General features: G+C 34.2%; 1 pseudogene across 1 annotated transcript; it reads left to right on the top strand.

Annotated features, from left to right (window-relative positions):
* Window positions 1-530: 530 nt before the first annotated feature.
* On the top strand, window positions 531-24,856 carry LOC145579227 (indole-3-acetaldehyde oxidase-like; annotated as a pseudogene). The gene is made up of 10 exons (XR_014099093.1): window positions 531-711; window positions 12,554-14,186; window positions 14,584-14,843; window positions 14,953-15,160; window positions 15,274-15,492; window positions 21,933-22,902; window positions 23,278-23,372; window positions 23,578-23,676; window positions 23,930-24,119; window positions 24,462-24,856. The product of XR_014099093.1 is annotated as an indole-3-acetaldehyde oxidase-like (transcript).
* Window positions 24,857-26,083: the final 1,227 nt, after the last annotated feature.

The following is a 26,083-nucleotide window of genomic DNA, read 5'->3' as shown; positions in this document are numbered from 1 at the left end:
CACTGGTTTTATTGATTTGGCACAGTAGAATTACAAGGAGTAAACAGGGTAAAACCGCTTATCCGAATCTAGGTGGTCGGCAAATCCGTAAATAAGCTTTAATTCAGAGAAAAATGTGAATGAGTTTGAATTGTTAATCATTCTTGATTGTTGTTTTTCTTTTCTCCATGTTCATTGTACACTACACTAGTAGTGTTACACGATTACTTAACATTGATTAATCTATGTCCCCACAATTGTATCCTCTTTTAGATATCCCACATGGTGGGAAGAATGCCACGAACATATAAAAAGATGTTTTTTGTTTTCTTGAATGTTCAAATACTAACTCCCTTTTAAATGTTTTGCATAAATTTCAATGATTATGACACTTACTAAATGGTGGGTTAATGTAATGTATTTATTTTCTAATTTTGTATTAATGTTTGTAGATCTTGTTACGTAAGCCAAACATGTCATTTATTTAGTACATGTAGTAGGGAGCAGGTGTACTTGATTAAGTGAGTGACATCTCAATTCTCAACTTAGTTTGCTGCACAAATTTAAAAAAGAAAAAAAAAATGGAGAAGAAAATTGAAAGAGGGAATTTGTTGTTTGCTATTAATGTTGAAAGATTTGAGATACCCACTAGTGTTCATCCATCTACTACTTTGCTTGAGTTTCTGAGAACTCAAACTCGTTTAAAAAGTGTTAAGCTTGGGTGTGGAGAAGGTTAGCTTTACTTATTCTCTTTTATGTCCTTTTAATTTTATTTATATACAAGCCCAACAGATTTAGTCAACGGGTTTGCTATTCATATGCGTGAGATTCATCAAAATTGTATGTTAATATTGGGTGTGAATTACTATTTCATATCATTTATGTTACTATGGTAGATGCTATTTGCATGGAATTTGAGACTTGTATGTTATGAAATTTTTATTGGGTTTACGTAGGAATCAAATATGGTTTGAGTATGTGCTAGGCGCCGAAATGGAGGGGGAGGGGGTGTCAGGGTTGGTGGAGATAGGAGGTTGGTTGTTGTTGTTTTTTTTTTTTTTTTTTTTATTATTATTTTTTTTATCATTACTTATAAAATTAAATTATAGTTAAAATTTAACAAAAAAACATTTTAATTGGTTGAGAGTGTAGAGCTGTCATTTTGGGTAAGCGGTTTGGATTTGTCTCGGGTAAGAGTGGGTCGGGTCAATTCGGGTTATTGCCGTAACCTATGTGGGTCGGGTTCGGGTTAGGTCATGCTTGAGTCGGGTCACGTCGGATCATACATCTTATCGGGTTTGGGTCGGGTAACATTCGGGTCGGGTAAATAATAAGTCGGGTTTAATTCGGGTTTTAACGGTTAAAACGGGTTAGGGTAATTCTCGGGTTCGAGTTGAGTTCGGTTCAAGTCAATAATTTGCGGGTTAGAATCAGGTCGGGTCATTTTCGAGTTTGAGTCGGGTTCGGTCCAAGTAAATAATTTGCGGGTTATAATGAGGTCGAGTCATTTCTAAGTCGGGTCATTCTCGGGTTCGATTCAAGTCAATAATTTGCAGGTTATAATCAGGTCGGATCATTTTCAAGTCATGTCATTCTCGGGTTCAGGTCGGGTTCAGTTCAAATCAATAATTTGCGGGTTACAATCAGTCTGGTCATTTCCAAATCGGGTCATGTTTGGGTTGAAGTCGGTTTTGGTTCAAGTCAATAGTTTGTAGGCAATGATTAGGTCAGGTCATTTCCAAGTAGGGTCATGTTTAGGTTCGGGTCTCAAATATTGGGTTAATTTGGGTTTCAAATATTGGGTTAATTTCGGGTCGAGTCATCTTGGGTTCGGGTACATTTTTTGGGTCGGTTTGTTAACAGTTCATGTAATGACGTTCACATTTAATCATTATCAATTACTTCATTTATTGTAAGATAAATAATTTCAAATAAGTAAAATTCGAGCTAATAAGTTTAGATAAGATCTACATAATAAGTTCATATATTAATTCTAGTAAGATAGGTTTAGTTTAGATTTTTAGAAGATAAGTTCAAACCCTATTCTAATCTATTCACATTGATTCCACTCATTTTAGGGATAACAATTTCGGATAAGTTTATATTCAAGATGACATGTTCAAATAAGTTTAGATAAAATACAATAAGTTCATATTAATTCGGTTAAAATAGGTTTGGTTTAGATAAGTTAAAATATAATAACTTTTTTTTTTTTTTCTTTTCAAAACTTATTTTGTTTGAAATTATCTAAACTTATTTATTTTAATAAGTTCATATATAAGTTCATGTTTTTTTTAACGGCATTTTTTTTTTGAAACATTTAAATGGCATTATTTAAAATGTTTAAATAAGATTAAATAGACAAATGAATAATAAGAAAAATAAAAGTCCAATAAAAGCCTTTTAATAGCTCTAGTTCGGGTCACCACTTTCTCGAGTCCAAACAAGTCAAGTCATGATCGGGTTGAGAAACTGGTCATTGTCATATACTCATGCTTGCATTCAATCATTATCACGTTCAATTCAATCATTATCCGAAATTATTTTTTTTTTAATTTTTTTATCTGAAATCATATAGGTATATTTTAATACAATATAAGATAAAACAAACAAGCCTAAGGTCCAATAGTATTCGCAAATCGCAATTGACTACATTTAGAATGCACATGCATCTACAAAGTAGTAGTATTCGTAAAATGTAATTGCTTAATTGAAATATAGAATGAACTTGCACCTAAAAAGTAGTAGTATTCGTAAATCGTAATTACTAAATTTACATAGTAGTATTTTCCTTCCTTATCATTAAAAATATATTCCTTTGTCAATCATTATAGGCTAAACTCACTAGTTATAAATAGATAATTATCATTTTTATCAAGCTAATTATTTCCTTTGACTATATAACAATATATATGGCGATATACTAGGGAACTATAGCCTATAATTTAGGAAGATAATTATCTTTTTTGACCATATAACAAATATATACTATATTTAACTCTTAAATTTGGGGATGATGCTTCTTTCTTTTACTGGCCTAAACCGACTTGGTCTCCCTAGACAAAATGCTTTGATCAATAATATTAAGGTGGTCTAAATTGAATTTAAGGTGATGTGAAATCGGGTCAAGAACAATTTGGGTGAATTTAGGTTGGGTCAGTGACAAGTCGTGTTGATTTCGGATCGGGTTAATAACAGATCGGGTTGAATTTTGGGTCGGGTTAGTAATAGGTCGGGTAAAATTCGGGCCAGGTCAATAACAAGTCGGGTTGAATTAGGGTCGGGTTTGTAACAGGTCGGGTTGAATTTCGAGTCGAGTTAGTAACAGATCGGGTTAAATTCGGGTCGGGTTGGGAACAGGTCGGGTTGAATTCAGGTCGGGTTATATTCGGGTTTTAACGGGTTAAAATGGGTTTGGGTCAATTTCGGTTCAGGTCGGGTTCGGTTCAGGTCAATAATTTACGGGTTACATTTGGGTCGGGTCATCTCCAAGTCGGTTCATATTCGGGTTCGAGTCTCAAATACTTGGGTCAACTCGGGTCTAGGGTTGGTTTCAGGTTGGGTCAAATCGGGTTTGGGTCACCATTTTTTCAAGTTCAGACGGGTCGGTTAATAATCGGGTTTGGGTCGGTATTTCGAGTCGGGTAAGCTTTTGACAGCTCTAGTTGAGTGCATTAAGTGGGGCTATTTTAAGAATTTCAGTTTTGTTTTATCTTAAAAAAATATTAACCATGGTTAAGCATTCACTAATTTATTTAATTAAGGTTACCATTGGAAAATTATAGCTAATTAAAGTTTATCAAGGATAATAAGAATTTTTACAATTTATCACTGAGAAAATAAAAAAATACAGTGTTACGAAAGAGAATTTCCATAATTTTTTTGTATGATATTATGTGAAATGAATTCTAATTTAAAAAGAAAATGAGTTGAAGTTTTATGTTTATGTCACAATTTTATCTCACTTAGGCCTTGTTTAGTCCTTATTTTGGCTGACTGATCTGATATAATCTAAACTTGTTATAAAATAAAGGGAATAGGAGAGAAGATTGAGAGAAAATTAATCTGTGTATATTATTTCATATATTAGGGGTATATATACATAGAATACAATAACTGGGGTTTGCTTAGATAAGAATAAACCTTATATCTAGAATGTTCCGGAATGATATAAGGATAATAGATATCCACACAATATTTTCATAACACTCCCCCTTGGATGTCCATTATCGAAGATTGTGCCTCGTTAAAACCTTAATAGGAAAAACCCTATGGGATAAAAACCTAATTAAGGGAAAAGAGTACATCATTCTTCGTAATACGCTCAAGATGCTGCCTCATTAAAAACCTTACCAGGAAAACCCAATGTGGGACAAAACCTTGGTCAAGGGAAAAAGAGTGCAGCGCGTTTCTCCCAATGATGAATACATAAGTAACATAATTTGAGATCTTCTAGTCCCGCCTCAATGAATCCAATATAGTCGAATATCTTCTCATGTGTAGTAAAATAACATTCGTTGATCTTTGATCCTCCCAAACTGAAATTGCATCTTCAAGTCTTCATGTGAACATGTGAAGTGTCTTCATTTCACCATACATGAGTTTTTCTCTAAATATCATTATTTCAATTCACTGTTTAATAGTTGATTTAAAAGTTAAACTTATGCGGTTACAACTTCTTCTGGAAGTCGTGAATAATAATAGAAATTGATGATTATTAATATTTTGATGACAAAACTTGATATTACTAATGTCGTTCTTCAATCTCATATGAATTATAATATAACACATGTAATTATATTCATTGATCATGGTTCTTCTAGACCATAAGAAACATCCTCTAGCATAAGTATTCCATTAATATTCCTTAGACATTTCATAATTGACATGATAGTTCTCTTGCAAATACAAATAGTAATTCTCACTAACTTTTATATGCTCAATCTTCAGGTTGAGATGTCAATGATGTAGTCACATAGACTAAGTTTGATAATAATTACAATATTCAGAATATAAAATTTGTAGGGCTATAAATACGTTGCATATAAGTTCTTCGGGAATTTTTCTTACATGATATTAAATCAATGTCATCAACAATTTCATCACAACTGTAAGCTCACTCAAATATAAATATCTCTTTGAAAGTTCACATCAATGTTGTAAATACGCCATACTATATTTTCGACGAACATACACACATACCATAATAATTATATAGAAATTAGTGCATGCAATATGAGATATAGAAATCATGATAACATATTAAACAAAATATACAATGAATAATAAATCTAACAACTTCGAACATATGCAATGAATGATCTAGTAACCTATGACTCACACATGCATATGAACATACATAGGACTCGAACTAATGCAAGACACTATACAGTGTGGATTTTAAAAATCCATATATCATTGGACTTCTGGTCCTTGATAAATTTATGATGATCATCATTATGTCGACATCAAAATGAACATATATTCTAGATCTCTTATTCGCTAGTCTATTATATCATGCATATGCATCGTTTTTCGGTTCCATCATTTACCGGTATCATCATATTATTCCTCAAGGTAAAATTTTAATTTGCATGCTATTTTGACAATGATATCTGAATACATTTTTCATTGGTACCATCTTAATTTTTCTTACATCATAGGCCATCTATTGTAATAATTCAGATATCTATACAACTTCAAAGGTATTTCATACACCTGGTATTAATATACTATTACAATATTAAAAGCGTCAACTGCACCATCTTGCCATGTATCACATCTTTATTTTGGAACCGATTATACAATCTACACTTCAGGTGTAGTGATTCAAGTATATATAATTGGCAAGCTTTATCTCAATGTATACACATGATTAATATGACCAAAATGTATCTTCAACGCTATGCAACATGAGTCATAACTAAATATAAATTAAATCATTTATGTGCAACATATCTTGATAATATGTAGACAATAGTTGGCATATAACTTTTCAAACTTACATTACAGGGATCATCAAGTTTTTTAATTTTGCCAACTTATGCTAACTCTTCTCCCCCTAAGTTGGTAAAATAACTCATATATAGGGGCATAAAATTATAATTCTTGACCAACTTAGAATATAAATTTGTAAAATAATTCATTTCATTAGGAAGATCATATTCAATAAAATTTATCTCTTCTGGAGAATATAATCCATGGGGAAGAGTATATTGTGCAGTTGTTCATCATTTCTTATCTTTATTCTTGTGCTGACTGATAATAGCCCCAATAATTAAGAGATTGTTATATAAATATAAGTCACTCGTATGTAATTCACTAGACAGTGATCTTCTAGACCATCAAAAGATTTTAATAATGACACATTAGTTACTCAAAAATTTAACATACAAGTGGCCTTAGTGAGCTTTCAGCCACCTAATACGGTGAGCTTCTACTCACCTAAAATTGATCAAATTATAAACTATCCTGGTGAACTTCTGGCCATCCATTACATATGCCCATACAAATGTTCGAAACTAATATATATGTACAATCTCTTGAAAATTTTCGTCAAAACAAACTATTAAAATCACAATTCAAATGTATCTCAATCTCAATGTTATGTCTTGCCATTCAATTCATTTCATATATCTAACATTAAGAGAGTGTCAACACATTATTTTTTCATATCAAATGAAACTTCAGGTTCTCATAACGAGTATTTGTTAAACCCGGATGGCCTATTTAAACTATATATGGTCAGCTTTCCAATTCTGTGATTACCTTATTAAATGTATTTTATGCATGGCCATGAATATAATGTGATATAAGAGCACTAATATGCATATCTTTCTTCACTTGGCAAGATAATCAACTAATACTTGATCAATAACAATTACTTAATTATGCTCTGCTAGAGTATTATGTATAATCTTGATACATGCTAATCTTGTTGGACATTTTATACTCTTCTAGAGTCTTTTGTATAAATATGGTAAATTTCAATTTTACTAAACATGATGCTTCTAGTGATCTAATGAAGTTTATCACTTCATCAAATCTGTCATTTTCAACAGTTGCTCCTTTCTTTTTCGAAAATTCATATTATCTATAGTATCCATTAATCTACCATGCTTCAGGCGTCTCCTTGGTTGATTAACAATTTATATTGTCCTTTTGGGACATAAATTTTAATGGGAGCATTTACAACTAGTATATAGTCAATGACAGTACAATTATTCATATCTATCTCCAGGATGGTATCATACTAAAGATTTAATTATCGTGTGGCCACCTCTATCGAATAAATGTTAATATTTAAGCTAATGTATGTATCAAGCTGACCATCAATGTATTTTATTGTTTATGTGCAAGGATTACATAATTTAACGGAATGAATAATATCTCCCCCTAATCCTTGCATATGGGGGCATAAAATTAATCGTCCAACAACCTTTAATTAATTCTATTGCGTCTTTTAAGCCAGAAATTATTTTGGCAATGTCATGTATCAAGTCAAGTGTTCTCTTGCATTCATTTTAATTTGGAATATCTCATAAGTTTGGGCATAATAAATATATTTATCAAGTGAGTTGCTCACAATGTCATGCATGTTCAATCTCTTGCTCATAAAGATAATATGTACTCATGTTTGCAATTCTATCTTATGAACTTTTCCATGAATTATATATAATAAAAAAAAACATCATACAAGCATGCTTATCTCTATTGAGTATGCAATTTCTCATTCACTTCTGGGAATGAATATAATCTAGTTATTTATCAATATTCAGCTAGAGTTTGGTATCTTGGATATCCAAACAAAAGACAATAATATATACTATACAAATTCTTTATATTTTCACATGACATTGTGTATATAGGAACACATTATTTCTAGGTCAAATAGATGATATATTTATAATCATGTTTAATTTGCAATTCTAATTGAACTTTTCAATGATTTTTAATAACAAAAATATCGTGCAAACATGCTTCTTTCAAATCATACAAGACTTGTTCACTTTTGGGATTGAGTAATTCTAGTAATTTATGTATCATCAATTTTGACCCAAAGTTCGATATCTAGAATACTATTCTAAAACTTTTGTATAATCAATCTCATAACTTTGTGTTTATAAAATCACATTTAATAAACTGAAATCACACAATCTGTATTTAATATATGCTTCATAAAATATAAACTTAACTAATAATATCTAGAACTTTTAGTCAAATAGATTTAAAAGAGTATGCAATTGTAGAGTATTGACTTGCAAGTTACTAGTAGTTCACTACTTGTTTTCTTTATTTCATAAATAAATAAAAAAAACATATGTATCTCATCATGTAATAGTCATTATTATTGTTGTCACAAACTATAATTTATTAATCAACTCAATATTGTATGTGAAAACTAAGCTAGATGGATTGTGATTAATATAATTTGAGGTTATTTAGAAAATGTGAATCTAGGCAATTTAGTCTATGACATCATGCATATATCATATCTCCCTCATAAGAGTGATTAAAAGCAATGCTAGCTATGTCTTATCAAGGACCAAAACATACTCATAGATATTATTTCTAGGGAGAAATATCAACTTTATGATAAATACTCAGCTAATTTTTCAACTAATCAGCTAACTTACTAAAGATAAATACTCACAAATGATAAATACTACTAAGTTGATAAGCTAGCTAATTAAACGGAGCTAATCAACCAATTTACTCATGAAATCATTTTTTAATATACATGACAATTAGAAACAACATTGCTCATCTGAGACGACATTTCTTCATTAATCCTATTCTTAAAATATTAAATATATATGATGAAAATATAGCATACTGACAAATTGACACACCCTCGTCTATTTCTCTACATACAAGATATTTAAAAGGATATGGGCATATGGCTAAGGTAAAATTATTTGATTAGCAATTTAACAATACTAGAAATCTAGAAAACAATTGAACTAGATATTGCAGCAATTCATAAAATATCACTGAAGAAGTATTAGTAGGATCCTAATTCATCACAATACAAAATCGGTGGTAATTGAAGTATTAATCTATTGAATTACTTATTATAACATCGTCGACTAACGCTTTTTAAAAAAAATACCGAGACATTAAATCCTTGAACAATATATCAATTAGCATCATAATGCTTATGTAATAATTTATTATAAAAGAGTATCAATGATAATTACTAATTAAGCATTGATATAATATAGTAGAAATATTCAAGTATTATAATCATGAAATTATATGTACAAAAAAAAAAAGTTATTTAATCAATCACATATATGTACTCGTACAAGATAATTATCATGAAATTCGTCATGATTTATCGACATCAAATTGGCACATCAACAAACAAAGTATTAAATGGTTACACGGCTATATTATACCCCAAAATTCATTAATCGCGACAAAGTGACGTTATGTGAAATATTATCTAGCTAATAAATTTTAATCGTTATAATCATTAAATTCTAGATTATCTAATTAGTTTTATACGGAGTACTCAATATACTATATGCTCGCATGAAATACTATATACTCATATGGATTACAAGAAAATTTGATGAAGGTAAACGCCAAGCAGCCCACATAAACAACAAACACATACTTCAAACCGGAAATTAAACGATAATTATACATAACCATCATTACTCACATAAGCTCGGTACCATAAAAGAGAACGAAGGATAAGAATTCACTAAAAAAAAACAGGTCATCACAATGCATGTCAACTCTATGTAAACATGTTGGATCAAGGTTATCAGTTTCATCCTAATCATGCACTTAAAACAAAATAATCCACTGTCATTATAGGAAGATTGAAGAGGTTGAATTTAATAAATTTATTATATCATGAACAATCAGGTTATCAAACCCATTAATTTACCAATCAATTAATATACGAGAAGATTACAATCCGTCATCGTCAAATAATTTAAACTCTCAATTATGAATAATTTAAGATCGAGACAAAGAAATTATAAGAATACTAACCTTTAAATTACTTAGATTATTATTAAGTTACTTAGATTATACTAGGAAGAAATTATAAGAATACTAACATTGGAGTATTCCGTTCAATCGGTTTGGCTAGAGCGTGATGTTGATTACGTGTTATAAAATAAAGGGAATAGGAGATAAGATTGAGAGAAAATTAATGGAACGATTTGTCAAATTGGTGTTAATAAATAAATAAATTATTAAAATAGTGTTCACTTAAAAATATTTCTCAAAGTAGTGTTCAAGTAGGTTTGGAAATTACAAAGCTAGAAGTTAATATTGCTTCGTTTTAAAATCTAAATTAAAAATTAGAATCTCAAAACTAGTTCTCTTTTTTTCTTTGACAGGCAACACTAGTTCTCTTAGGTTTTACTTCACTATTGTTATAGACGTTGATGGTACATGCGATCGGGAAGGAAGCATAGTCAATCTTTGGCATCACTATAATCAGGTATGTTTTCCTTCTTTTCTAATTAAAATTCTGAAATTTCTATGGGCTTACACAACAATTAGATTAAACTTTAACGAAACAATGTAAATTGGTAAAATTTAACCTAATTATGAAAAATTATTCGTGAGTATCGTCCGATTATACTCATATATGGGAACATATAGAGCAACTTTTCACCCTATCCCTGACAAAGACTATTGGACACATTATAATTGACCAAAAGTTGTTGCCGATGCTAGTCTCAAGCATAGTCCCGGACGACCTCCTTCCCAAAGATTACAAAATGAGATGGATGAAGGTAATCCAGCAAAGGTGACATGTAGTGTTTGTTGACAAAAGGGACACAATAAAAAAAACTTGTTCATCAAGGTTAGCTAATTTTTTAAGATAATTTTATTTCTTATATGTATATATAGTAGTTCAAACGGAATTACTTTTCTTACTAACAATGTTGTATGTCTACTTTTTAACAGATCAAATGAAGCTTCCAACTCTACTTCTTGGCCAACATGACTCTTCAAATTTTCATTTGAAGCATGAGCACACATCTGTACCTTGAAGGTTGTTCGATCAACATCTCCAAATTCATAAAAAATGGTGCTAAATTGAGTTTTTTATTTAGCTAGTATGACATGTTTTGAGTTATTTTGTAATAAAATAATACCATCTCCAAATTGATATTGCATTGTAGAACTAGCAGTTGGTTTCAAGAATGGTGATTGAGTGCTCTTTGATAATTTAAATCCGACTAAATAGTGCATTATGTATCATGTTACATATACATTTTTTGACAAGGTTATATCCATAACAAAAATGCTAGAAATTTAAAAACATTTATATTACTTTATATTCATAATCCATACTCTGGTCAAGATACCGTAAGCATTAAAAATAAAGAATTTGATGGTGTATATATATATATATATATATATATATATATATATATATATATATTTGGATTGTATTAGCCATTAATTTTTAATTCCTAGCCTTGTAATTTCCGAACCTACATGGACACTATTTTGAGAAATATTTTTAAGAGAACACTATTTTAGTAATTTATTTATTTTTTAACACCAAATGGGCAAATCGTTCAAAATTAATGTGTGTATATTCCTAATATATATATATATAGAATACAATAACCAGGATTTACTTAGATAACAATAAACCCTACATCTATAATGTTCCGAAATGATATAAGGATAATGGATATCCACACAATATTTTCATAACAAAACTTACTTTTTTTTAATTTTTTTTTAACAATAACATATTATTATTGTTTTTGTTATTATTATTATATAATGGTCAAACAAATGCATGTATATAATAATCTTAAATTCTTCTACATAAATTACAAATAAAACGACATGCACAAACAAATAAACATGACCAACAACAATGGATGGACAACTATATTGAAAATGACCATAAATGCATATATTTAACCTTGAGATAATGGGAATATCCAACACCGTTAAAAATTTGAGTCCGATCGAAGATTTTGATAATAGAGTTCATATGCCTGAATTTCGAAAAGGTCTACCAGCTCAAGGCATAGTTGAAAATTTAATTATGTTCACTCCGTACAACGATTGAAATTTTTTTGTATCATTTTCGTGTAAGTGTAATAGAGAATTTATTTTGTATCATTTTCGTTATATAGAAATTTTGCTTTGTGTAATTGAGAAATAATTTTTGTATCAATTTCGTTATATATGACTTCATTTGTTGTTCTAAAGGAACATAATTTCGATCGAAAAGATACAACCTCCGTCTTACTAAAATTTCCCCATTTGACCATTTTCTCGGGTCAATCCGAGCAATCTAGTGGGATGGAGGGGAAAGCAATGATTTGCATATGTTTAAAAGTAATGGATTGTTGGTAGCTGATTTGAAGCAATTGTCAAATGGATTTTTAAACAGGTTATAAATGTATACAAGTGGTGCTCGTTTTTACCAATTCTAGAATTTGGTTGTGTAATTGTTTTTAGTGCATCTTTTGAATCTTTGTGAAAAGTTGTGTTGTCATTTAGCTTAGGTTACAATGATATATTGGGGTTAAAATTTGTTAGTGACATGATTGTTAAATGTCAATAACTGCAGGTGGTTGTGGGGCTTGTGTTGTTCTGCTATCCAAATATGATCCTGTACATGATAAGGTGGAGGATTATACAGTTAATTCATGCCTTACACTGCTTTGCAGTATACATGGTTGTTCCATTACCACAACTGAAGGCCTTGGAAGTCAAAAGGAAGGATTTCATTCAATACACCAAAGATTTGCTGGATTCCATGCCTCTCAGTGTGGCTTCTGTACGCCTGGAATGTGTGTTTCTCTTTTCTCGGCTCTTGTCAATGCTGAGAAGAGTGACAGGGAAGAATCCTCACCTGGGTTTTCAAAGCTTAAGGTTACTGAGGCAGAGAAAGCCATTTCTGGAAACCACTGTAGGTGTACTGGTTATCGACCTATTGCTGATGCTTGCAAAAGCTTTGCTGCAGATTTGGATATTGAAGATCTAGGATTCAACACTTTTTGGCAAAAGGAGGAGGACAAGGAACTTAAGTTTAGTAAGTTACCTGTTTATGATAGCAGTTGTCAGATATCAACATTTCCTGATTTTTTGAAGAGTGAAATAAACCTTAGAATGCAATTGGATTCGGGAAAATATTCTTGGTGTATACCCCAAAATAAGCTGGAATTGAGTGAGACGAACTACTTAAATCGTGTCAAATTAGTTGTTAGTAATACAGGTACAGGCTATTATAAAGAACTCGAAGGCTATGACACATACATAGACTTAAGGTACATTTCTGAGCTCTCTATGATTACAAGAGATTTTGAAAGCATCCAAATTGGGGCAGCTGTGTCGATCTCTAAGGCTATTGTTACACTGGAAGAAGGTGGTAAAGATAGATTGAGTGGGGGCAGTATAGCTATGCTTAAGAAAATTGCTGCCCATTTTGAGAAAATTGCTTCTGGGACAATCAGAAACTCAGCAAGTATAGGTGGAAATTTAGTTTTGGCGCAGAGGTTTGGATTTCCTTCTGACATTGCTACTGTTCTCCTAGCTGTAGATTGTAGTGTATAGATAATAAGAAGCTCAAAAAGGGAGACCATAACTTTGGAGGAATTCTTGGTAAGGCCACCTTTAGATTCAAAAAGTATAATCGTGAGTGTCAAGATTCCGATTTGGGAATCTTCCTCAAAATCAAATTGTAAAGTTATGTTTGATACCTATAGAGCAGCACCTCGCCCTCTGGGAAGTGCATTAGCATATCTCAATGCTGCTTTCCTTGCTGAAGTTTCTCCAACAAATCTTCTGATGGCTTCATGGTGAACAAGATTCACTTGGCTTTTGGTGCTTATGGGACTAGCCATGCAGTGCGGGTTAGAAAAGCTGAAGAGTTTTTAGCTGGCAGAGATATTAACCATGAAGCTTTCCGCAAAACAATGAATTTAATTCGGGCTACTGTAGTGCCTGAAGATGGCATTTCACATCCTTCCTACAGGATAAGCTTAGCCGAGGCATTTATAGTTTGGTTGAAGCTAAAATTGGATTTTCAAGTTTAGGCTTTGATCAAAACATTGGTTCTCAGTCTACAACAAACTGTGGTGTGAACCAGTACAGTAAGCAACCTCTGCTATTACCTGGAAAGCAGGTAATTGTACCTAGCATGGAGTATCACCCTGTCGGGAAGCCCATTGGCAAAGTCGGAGCTGCTCTTCAGGCATCTGGTTTGTTTTCCATTAGTGTACTAGCTGCTTTAAAGTTTAGTTTACGATTTGCTTTCATGTACAAAGAGATCCACATTATGTTATTTTTCTCTTGGTTCTTGATGCTTTATCTAGTTTGCAGGATTCGTATAGAGAGTTCTGTGGATGTATTGATTTCATTGATTAAATTTATGAGTCAATTAAAAATGAAGTACATGCAGTAAAATAAGGATAGTCTTGAATTAACCATGTTGCTCAGCTTCAATAAGCGTGTTCTCTCTATCACTTTTTTGAATGATAATCACAATGCTGTGTTAGTAAAGCCATCAAGTGTTGCCCTTTCTTTTAATTGAATAATATATAAATATTCCAACAGCATTTTGCTATACTCTTTAACGTTTTGAGTTACTTTTTGCAGGCGAGGCAACATATGTTGATGATATTCCTTCTCCAAAAGACTGTCTTTATGGAGCATTTGTGTATAGCACAAAGTCATTGGCAAGGGTCAATTGTGTGAGATATGAGTCTGAATCATTTCCAGATTGAGTTGTCACCGTTGTTTCTTATAAAGATATCCCACATGGTGGGAAGAATGTAGGAGCCCAAACAAAATATGGGAATGATTTATTATTTGCTGATGATCTCACAAGATATGCTGGTGAACGAATTGCACTAGTTGTAAGTCGATTTTCCTCTTAAAGCCTTTTTTAGGTGTCTTTTTGCTCACGGTCTTGCTTTATCTTTGAGTTGAAATTTCGAGGCATACTCAGTTCTGAGAGCATTATAGGTTGCAGATACTCAGAGGCATGCAGACATTGCAGCTACTAAAGCAGTTGTTGACTATGACTTGGAAAATTTAGAGCCACCAATTCGGACAGTTGAAGAAGCAGTTGAGAGGAGTAGCTTTTTTGACATCCCAACTTTTATGTCCTAAATCAGTCGGTGACTTTGCAAAGGGAATGGCTGAAGCCGATCAGAAAATTCTTTCAGCTGAGGTACTGCTTGTGCATTTTATTTGTTTAAGTGAATATGTTGTCTGAATGAGAACAATGGTATACTGACTTCAGCAGATCTAATTTTCATGACTTGACTTTGGTGATATGTGTAGATTATACTCCCATCACAGTACTATTTCTATATGGAGACGCAAACTGCCTTGGCTGTTCCAGATGAAGATAACTGCATGGTAGTTTATAGTTCTGTTCAAGTTCCAGAAGTTACACATTCTGTGATTGCAAGTTGTCTTGGAGTTCCTGAAAACAATATTCGTGTCCTCACAAGGCGGGTTGGAGGCGGTTTTGGCGGAAAGGCAGTGAAAGCTATGCCTGTGAGTATTTTGGTCTTAAAATCATGATTATATTAAATTTCCTTTCCGTTTCATTAAAGCATTTGTGCTCTGAAAATCTGAATATATGTTTCGAGTAGATAATATCTTGCTTCTTTGACAAACCTGGATGTAGGGGTGTATTTTGATAAGGAAATTTTGACTTTTACCACCAAAAAATTTCATGAAATTGTTTTTTACCACCTACTATTTTCATTATTTTATTTTACCACCAAATAAAAAAATTAAAGTTGTTTTTTACCACCAATAGAGATCTCCGATGACTGAAAACGGTGTGGGGCCCACTCCAACGGCTATTTTTTGACTTTTAGCCTATATGAACACGATTTTCCGTTCTATTAAACCCCTACTTCTTCATTTGTTGTTTAAAAAAAATTGGATTTCATCCAATTCTCTCTCCCTAATTCATCTAAATCTCTCATTTTATGCTGAAAACATCAAGCAATCAGCTGTAGTTCATCAGTAACCCAAAGTTAAGTTTACAAATTCCCCTGAACAGTAGCCTATACGAACACGATTTTCCGTTCTATTAAACCCCTGCTTCTTCATTTGTTGTTTAAAAAAATTGGATTTCATCCAATTCTCTCTCCCTAATTCATCTAAATCTCTCATTTTATGCTGAAAACATCAAGCAATCAGCTGTAGTTCATCAGTAACCCAAAGTTAAGTTTACAAATTCCCCTGAGCAGTGGTAATTGAAGCAGTTAAGGTATGTAATGGTCAAATTTTGTGTTAGGTCTTTTAATTGAATTGATTTTTTTGGGTTTATTGTCATATAGAGGCTTTAATCCACTATTTCTTGAAACAAGTTATAAATTAAACCCCAAATTCGGTAATTTAAAAATTAGGGTTCATACGAATTTTGAATTTGGGGGTTTCCTGAATTATTGATGTGATTTTTACAAATTAGCTGTATGAAAGGGTAATTTAGGGGATTTTGAACTGCTAGTGTGATTTTGCAGAAGGAATGTCGTCCCTAAGTTTTTCTCCATCAAAAGAGAGAAGTTGTCAATGCGGAGTGCCGTTTGGAAGGTTAACTTCTTGGACTAGGGAAAATCCTGGGAGGAAGTTCAGAGCTTGCAAATTCTATGATCCAGTGACTGAAACAAGGGGCTGTAAATCATTTGAGTGGATTGATCAACCAGATGGAACATCTTGGCAAACTGAGGTCATTAACAACTTGCTGTTGGATAAGAAGTTGATGAAGGGTGAGATTGCTGACTTAAAGAGAGAAGTTGATGATGTTTGTGGACAAAGAAGATGCTTGCTGAATGAGATAGACAGCTTGAAGATGAAATGCAAGGCCCTTAGCTCTGACAGGAAAAAGATGACAAAAGAGGTTGAAGGGAGGAAGGCATCATCTATGAATCTGTTTTTAGTGGTTGTTGTTATTTGTTGTGTTGGTTTAGTCTTAGGTATGTTTAGTAAGAAGTAAGGTTAGCAAGACATCAGTAATGTAATTCTCTCAATGTTGTAGTGGTTATGCAATGTAATCAAACTTTTTTTAAGCAATGAAATGAAAACAAGTTAATTAGACAACTACTGCAAATGTTATAAACAGGGCCTGCCCATATCTTCAAGTAAATCAACATACTTAAATATGTTCCAAACAGTTAAGCTTATAGTTAACTACACAAAATAAAGGTTCCTGCCCTACCTAATAATGTTCCAAACAGTTAAGTTTACAAAATGATGGACCTGCCACCTTAAGTTGTTCAAAAACACACACTTGTCTGCAGCATACATAATATAAAGCCCTAAATTACATATCATGGTGCATGAACTGGTGCTGATGTAAACCCCTAGATGCTGGTATCTTCTGCCTTTCTTTGTGCTGTCTGGGAAGAGGCTGAGAGGCTGAGGTGTTAGGAGTTTCACTCAGCTTTGTCCTGCTCCTAATCATGGGCTGACTTGCTGAAGCCTCTGCTGCAGAATGTTGGACTTGGGAAGTTGGCTGAGCTGCACTAGATGCCTGAGCTGCCTTAGCTTTTGCCACTTCCTGAGGAAACTTCTTGTTTCCAATGCTATTGGGTCCTGCAGTAGCTCCTAGTGCTTCACTCTGTCACCATACATTCATAATCACCAAATAAGGTACCATACATTAGACATAAACATATAAGTGCCAATAGTAGTCTAAAAGATGTTACCTTTTTCATAGCTCTCAGTTCACTCTTCTTCCTCTGTTCCTTCATCCAAGGGTTGTGCAGTGATGGCCTTCCACCTAATGGTGTTGAGTTCTGAACTTGAACTGGTGCAGGTGCAGGTTCTAGAGCACAAGTTTTGGCATAATGGCCAAAACCCCCACAATTCTTACATTGATTCCTTCTCTTCACTTTATTGGGCTCTGAATTTGCTGCAGAACTCCCTTCCCCTTGTTCTAACTTCCTCTTTTTAGCTTTTGGTCTTCCAGGTTGGACCTTGAAAGCTGGAGGCATAGGCTCTCTCATAGACACCTTATCCCAATGCTTGGCTCCAGGCATGGGTTGAATGGGAGTCTCATAGGCAGCCAAGTAGGTCACTCTGTAGTAGTATGGGTGGACATAAAGCTCTGGATCTACCCTCTTGTCCAGCATAGCAGCAAAAGCATGAACACAAGGCAATCCTGTCAAATCCCATCTGTAACAAGTACATGACCTTGCTTCAAGGTTAACCACACATGTGTCCTCCTTATACTCCACTTCATACAGCTCATCCCTTCCTGACTGAACAATGCATGTCCTTGCATACTTTTCCAAACCACCAAAGACCTTTTTCACATAAGGAACACACAAGCCTTCCCATTCAGAGGCAGCCATCCATTTGTCATTGGTCCTCTTCATCATGTATCTTCTAAGCCATTCCATCTGTGTTAAGATTGGCTTATCCCTAGCATCCTTGATTACAGCGTTAAAAGTCTCACACAAATTATTCAATAACATGTTTGATTTGCATGTTGGGGACATAGCATGTCTGGACCAATGTTGGGGGGGGATTTTTGCAAGGTAATCATATGCTTCTTCAGACAAGAAGTTTATAGATTCCATTGCCACTTCAAAATCAGTCTGACCACATGTATGTACATATGCAATTAACACCAACATTCAAACCAGAAACATAAACATTGAAAAACCAGAAACAGAACAATTTTATGTACAACTAAATAGAGAACACTTTTAACACTTTTAATTATGTTGCATAATGTGGTAAAAAAGTACCTGAGTGTAAGCCCTAGCTGCATTCCAAAAAAGCTCTTTAAATAGAGATCCTTGAAATTGTTGTTTGAAGTTAGACCAGATATGTCTAACACAATACCTTGTCTCAGCCTTAGGCACCACAGTCTCAAAAGCTTCTAGCAGGCCCTACATTCAAACAAACTTTGTTAGTATGCAGTCTCAAACAAAGAAATCAAAACATTCAAACAAACATTGTTAGTATGCTTACTTTCTGCCTGTCTGACATAAATGTCAAGCCTTCACCTTCATCTTGACCTCCAATGCTCTCCACCAGTGTCTCAAGGAACCAAGACCATGAGTCCTTGTTCTCAATTTCCACAGTTGCCCATGCCAGTGGAAATATGTTGTTGTTACCATCCTTGGCTACAGCAACTAACACTTGACCAGGGTAAGCACCCTTGAGATGGCAGCCATCTACTCCAATTATTGGTCTGCATCCACTTACAAATCCATCTCTCAATGGTGCAAGACAGACAAACATCCTCAAAAATAGAGGGGGTTCAGGCCTGTTTACCCCCTCAACCACAACCACAACTCCTGTCCCAGGGTTGTGCACAACTAATGCCTTTGCATAGTCCCAGACCTTTGCATACTGCTCAGCAGCAGAACCAAATATAATTAGCTTTGCCCTACACCTAGCCAACCAAGCCTTGAAGTAGCCCACTTTGATTCCCAAGTCAGTTAGAGCTCTTTCTTGTATTTGTTTAATCCTGCAATTTGGATTGCTCCTAAACTCTTCTAGATATCTATCTGCTAAGAACTCAGCTGTAACTTTGTTATTCATCTTTGTTCTCATACAAAGATGCTTCAATCTCAGTGACTTGATTTGCCAAGTTTTTGACTTCACCAATCTAGCAGCATACACCTTGAATGGACAAATCACACTCTTCCTGCACTCACACTTAGGCAATCTGCAGCTTTTCTTGTTGTATACACAGTTGCACCTCCTCTTGCAATGAATAGTGATCCTCTTGCTATCATTGTGAAGAAAATAGTAATCATACCTATTTTCTATTGCATGCACTCTCAAAGCTTTCCTGAGAACATACACATTACTGAACCTAAGCCCTTGGACAAGCTCAATAGGCTTGCTGAAATCAGTCTCCCCATTAAACCATTGACTTGACAACTCCTCAACATCAGAATCACTATGAACACTCCTAAGATCATCAGAATCATGTTCCTCTTCCTGCTGATAATTGACATCAAGCTCCCTCAGATGCCTATGCACTTCATCTCTTGCTGCAACTTGGTGCTGTTGCAAATCCTCCTTCTCTTCAGTAAAACACCCAATCACTTCCCTGTTCACCAACTCTGTGTTCTGTCTTACCCACTCATCATCATCAAGATCATCATAGAACTCTTCCTCCCCTTCACTCCAATCTACATCAGGATCACTGTGCTCACTATCAGACAGATCTGAAAGGTTGTAGTCCTCTTCACCATCCTTAAACAACTCTCTACTCACAGTATTCTTCTCCCTCACTTCATCCTCTTCAACCAGTTTCCCCTTGCCCTTATCTGTTTGACTAAATCTTTTAGGATTTGAAGCACTAACATCAACCTTATCCTTACCTTTGGTAGATAACCTAGGGCTTCTCCTCATTGGTTGGTCAATGGGGTTCTTAAGTGTTGGGCTGGAGGTAAGTGGGTTGGGCTTCAATTTGAGTTCATGTGGCTCTTTTTTGTATTTTTTTCTTTCTTCTGCACTCAAATTATTCCCATCCACTAAATGAAAAGGGGTAAGGGAAGTGGCCTGGATACGTTCCCAAGTTGTGACAAACACTTCAATAACACCTTCCTTATTCACTGTTTCCAACAATCCTTTAATCTTATCACTGTTAACCAACTCTCTTTTACCAGTTGTAAATGTCCTCCCCTTTTGTCTATACCAGCAGTTGAACTGACTAGGGACATGCACATTAGCAGACACAAATCCATGCACAACAGACTCTCTTATAAAGTGCACATCAATCTTTGACACTTTCACATTTTTCCTCCAGAATACCCATCCCCCATCCCAGCTTAATAGCCTCTTCTTTTTTTTCCCAATTAAGGAAGGTATAAACCCACCACCCAATGTCAGTTTAAGTTGCACTTTGTTCATTCTGTTACACACACAGTACATAAAAAAACCATAGCTCAAATTAGTCCCAATGTAATGGATTTACTTTACACAGTGTTCAATGTAACAAGTTTTTTTAAAGTTAAAGGCACAATCAGGTCAAAGCTTGACCACTATCTCAATGCAAATTCCACATACCAACAATTTAAAACCCTAATTTTTAATTAAAGAGTAATCAGACCATAATGCATCCAAACATGTCAAAGATTCGCAATTTTAGGGTTAAACAAAACAAATTCCACAAATCCCCAAAATTAGCATAAAAAATCAACAATTAAACCCCAATCACATACGCTAACTACAGAAAAGATGCTTAAAGTACCTTGCTTTGTCAGATTCTCGAATCTCTGTCAGGAAAAGTCGCAAGCTTTAGGTCCCCCTTTGCTGAAAGTGACGAACTGAAGCTGAGTTGTGAGGTTTCTATGGTGCCACCTCTTCGCTACTCAAACAGCAAAAATAATTTTGAAATGAAAAAAAAAATTATTTGAGGAGAGATGAGTGAGAAAGAGAGTGAAAATCAGAGAGGTAAATGAGAGGAAGGTGAGAAATTCTGAGAAATTGAATGAGGTTGGTTGGGTTTCTTAAACAAAAGCAATAAATCGGGGTGGGTGGAAATTAATTTGGAGGGAAATGAAATAGAGTGGGCCCCACACCGTTTTCAGTCACCGGAGATCTCTATTGGTGGTAAAAAACAACTTTAATTTTTTTATTTGGTGGTAAAATAAAATAATGAAAATAGTAGGTGGTAAAAAACAATTTCATGAAATTTTTTGGTGGTAAAAGTCAAAATGTCCTTTTGATAAATATTTAATGGCCAATTAGGCGGTCAAAAAATACTAACCTAGACTCGACTGCACGTAAATAATACTAATTGAAAAATAGGAAAATTCATAAAATACCCAATTATGATGTCTTGGATTATCAGTAGCTGGAAAGATATTAAATGCTGAAAGGCTCAGATTTTATTAATCCATCTCAGAAAAAAGCCTGTCCTTTCACTAAAGAAAATATCTCTGCATTTTACTTCTAGTTTTCCACCTCCACATTTTTTTTTATTTATAACACGATATGGTAATATCTTATAGATTGCATCAGCTTGTGCATTAGCAGCATACAAGCTTCGTCGTCCTGTGAGGATGTATCTCAATCGCCAAACTGACTGATATGATAATGGCTGGAGGAAGACATCCTATGAAAATCACTTATAGTGTGGGATTCAAATTGAATGGGAAGATCACAGCTTTACATCTTGAGATTTTGGTCAATGCTGGTATATCAAAAGATATGACCCCAGAAATGCCCGCAAACATAGTGAATGGACTTAAGAAGTATGATTGGGGTGCTTTATCACTCGATATTAAATTATGCAAGACAAATCATACAAGTAAATCGTCAATGCGAGCTCCTGGTGAGTTACAAGGAGCATTTATTGCTGAAGCAGTGATTGAACATGTAGCTTCTACCCTTTCGATAGATGTTGATGTTGTTAGAGACCAAAACTTCCACACCTTTGATAGCTTGACTTTGTTCCGTCAGGAGGCTGCTGGAGAGCCGGGTGAATATACTTTACCCATAATCTGGGATAAGATAGCTTCATCGTCAAGCTTTAACCATAGAAATGAGATGGTAAAACAATTTAACAGCACTAATATTTGGCGTAAAAAGGGAATTTCCAGGTTACCCATTGTGCATGGTGTTTCACAAAGATCAACCCCTGGTAGAGTCAGCATACTCCGGGATGGGTCAATTGCTGTGGAAGTAGGAGGGATTGAGCTTGGTCAAGGTCTATGGACTAAAGTAAAACAAATGGCTGCATTTTCTCTGAGTTTGATCAATTGTGCTGGAAGTGATGATCTTTTGGATAAGGTACGAGTAATACAAGCAGATACATTAAGCGTGGTACAAGGAGGGTTTACTTCAGGAAGTACTACCTCCGAGTCTAGTTGTGAAGCCGTAAGAATCTGCTGCAAAACTTTGGTTGAAAGATTAACCCCTCTCAAGGAAAGTCTACAGGAAAAAATGGGGTCGATTAACTGGGAGACACTTATTTTTCAGGTAAGTACTTGTTCAAGATCCCCAATGATATCCTCAGACGCACAAAATATTCTTTATAATTTTGGCTGACTACAAGTAGGCAAATCTTACTTAAAAGGCCAAATGATCAATCACTACAACTTTTGTATTGTTACTTTTTCCATCACAAACGTGTTAGTCTTTCTGCTTGTTTCTTTGCTGTATACTGTCAGCCAAAATAAAATTGAAGTTTGTTTGATGAACAATAATTAAACACTTCTAATTTCTTAATCAGTAATAAATAATTTTTTTGCAATAATCAGATATTGAGCAACATGGAATCATCAACCAGGCATAAAAAGTGAAGTCAGTTTTTATATGATGTTGAATACAAACCTCACAGTTTGTTAATTGCAGGCAGGCTTACAATCACTGAATTTGTCGGCTGGCACCCTTTACAAACCCGATTTGACTTCATGCAATATCTGAACTATGGAGCTGCTGTTAGTGAGGTAAAATTTGTTAAAAACAGCCTTGTATAAGTATCCCCTTTATTCAAAAGTAGTTTTACATATTGATTAACTTATTATACAATTGCCCTTCCTCGAGCAAGCTTCATTCTGCCTGGAAAGAAGTAATAGGAAATAAAATCAAGGATTGCCTGATCCTTTTTTCCGAGGACTATTTTTTTCTTATGATAATACTTTCCTTCTACAGGTAGAAGTGAATCTCCTCACGGGAGAAACTACTATTTTGCGGTCAGACATCATATATGACTGTGGACAAAGTTTAAATCCTGCTGTTGATCTGGGACAGGTTTATTTTAATTATCTTCCTTGCAGTATTACTTATCGATATGCTCAAGATATAAAGACTTTTGATACATTTTTAATTCTTGTGCAAGATTCATGTATAAACTAATCTATCCTAAAACTTGTGCACTGATACAATGTTTTTTTTTCCTATTGGGGCCTGGGGGTGACTTACATCTTTACTGGTCGTGATCTTACTTGACTCGCCTTCCTCTAGTTGATAGTTAAAACATCCACTTTGTGGCTTTTTTTTACAGATAGAAGGGGCTTTTGTTCAAGGTATCGGCTTTTTCATGCTAGAAGAGTACCTAACTGATCCTGATGGTTTGGTGGTTTCTGATAGCACATGGACGTATAAGATTCCAACAATTGATACCGTACCAAAACAATTAAATGTTGAAATTTTGAACAGCGGACATCATCAGAAGCGTGTTCTATCATCTAAAGGTATAATTATACAACAGTGTGCCTTTCTGAAATCCCCACCTCCTTTTCCCCATAAGAGCGAGAGATATTGGTTAAAACCACACCTTATGCCAATTTGCACAATCCATTGGTTATTGTAAAAACAAAAAACTTCTCTAGGAATAGAATAAAAGCTCTAGGAAAGGATAGATTTAAGAGAATGGGCATAAGAGGCCTCAAAATTGTACTTTGTAATTTCTCTAGGAAAGGATAGAAATAAAGCTCTTTTGAACTAAAAAGGGAACATAAATTAATTAAGGTGTGATCTTTCTACTTTGATCGCGCTAAAACTTGTCATTTTACTTCTGTTTGGTTTTCTTGCAGCATCTGGAGAGCCGCCATTGCTGCTAGCAGCATCAGTTCATTGTGCAACAAGAGCAGCCATCAAAGAAGCGAGGAGGCAGCTTGCTTCATGGGGTGGCCATGTTGATGCCTCTTTTTTCCAATTACCTGTCCCTGCCACCATGCCTGTGGTCTAGGAGCGGGCCTTGAAATTGTTGAGAGGTACCTGAGTAGTTCACCTGCTAACAAAGTGACTGATAAGCAATAGCCTTTGTACAGGTTTGCACCCTAAGCCTTCAGTTGTGATACATCTGTAACTAAAAGATGAAACCATGTATAAAACTACAGCCATTATGTTACACATCAGATTCTACTGAAAAATGCACACTATCAATTTGATTATAAATTAAGAGGCAAATTAAGGGGGGCGTCTATGGCGTTTCATGAGAGGCCGAGAAGGTGGAATACATCAAAAATTGAAGGATAAGAGAAGGTGTTGCTGAGGTTGATTGATCAGCACACTACTAATAAAGCTTGCCATTGTAATGTACAAAATTGTGTAGTTTGAGGTTATTTATGTTACACTTCTCATGATCTCACGTGACTACAGAGTATGTTTTATCGTAGCTGTAAATCACAAAAGCTAGTCAAAGTGTAGTATGTGAATAATATAAAAGTCAAAATGTGTCAACTAAAAAAACGAATGAAGTGTGAAGTGTTATTATTTCTCTCCCTACATCGCAATTCGACTTTGATGGACAATGTGTTTAATGCCAAGTTAAGTTTGTTTCCTTAATTCTAAATTGCGCTTCTTCTGTATATACATTCCGGTGTAAAATTGTGTATTTTCATGCAATTAGAATTGAGTACAAGTCAAGTTGTGTAAGCCCATGTGTTGTCTATGGGATGCACCAAGAAAAATTCAAGTTGTATACAAAGTACTATTTATGGCAATATGTCATAATAAAGCCCAATTGTGGCTCAACTCACATGCCTTGTAATGCGGCGCTAGTGAGTCTCCTTGGTAATTTATACGGTCTTCCACTAAATGTCCATGAGTTCTCACTTATTTCACCATATATTAACATTTTCAAATTTACCATAAATCTTGAGGTAAATACAAAAAATTGATGGTAATTATTGCTCATTTTTTTGGTGCTGCTTTCCTTTAGTTCTAGACTAATTGAATTACACTTTACATTCGCCGTTAGTACTCCAAATTTTGACCTGTGTTTTGGGTGTTTTTTTAAAGAGAAGGTATTGTATTAGTCCGGACTGACAAAATGTAAATTTTTGATATCCAATTGAGGATATCCTCTACTAATTGGATGATATCCTCTATTGGCTTGGTGATATCCTTTACTAACTGGATGATATCTTTTATTGACTATATGATATCCTCTATTGGGTGAATAATATGCTCTATTGGCTGGATGCTATCCTTTATTGGCTATATGATCTCTTTTATTGGCTATATGATCTCTTTTATTGGTTGGATGATATTTCTACTAGCTAGATGATATCCTCTATTGACTGGATAATATCTTCTATTGACTGGATGATAATATCTTATGATATCATCCAACCATGATATCATATAGCCAATAGAAGATATCATCCGGCCAATAAAGGATATTATAGACAATCATAAATGATATCATATA

Source organism: Chenopodium album, chromosome 14, assembly GCF_948465745.1.
Source record: "Chenopodium album chromosome 14, dcCheAlbu1.1, whole genome shotgun sequence".
Classification (NCBI taxonomy): Eukaryota; Viridiplantae; Streptophyta; class Magnoliopsida; order Caryophyllales; family Amaranthaceae; genus Chenopodium; species Chenopodium album.
This window is presented reverse-complemented; position numbering and strand designations above follow the sequence as displayed.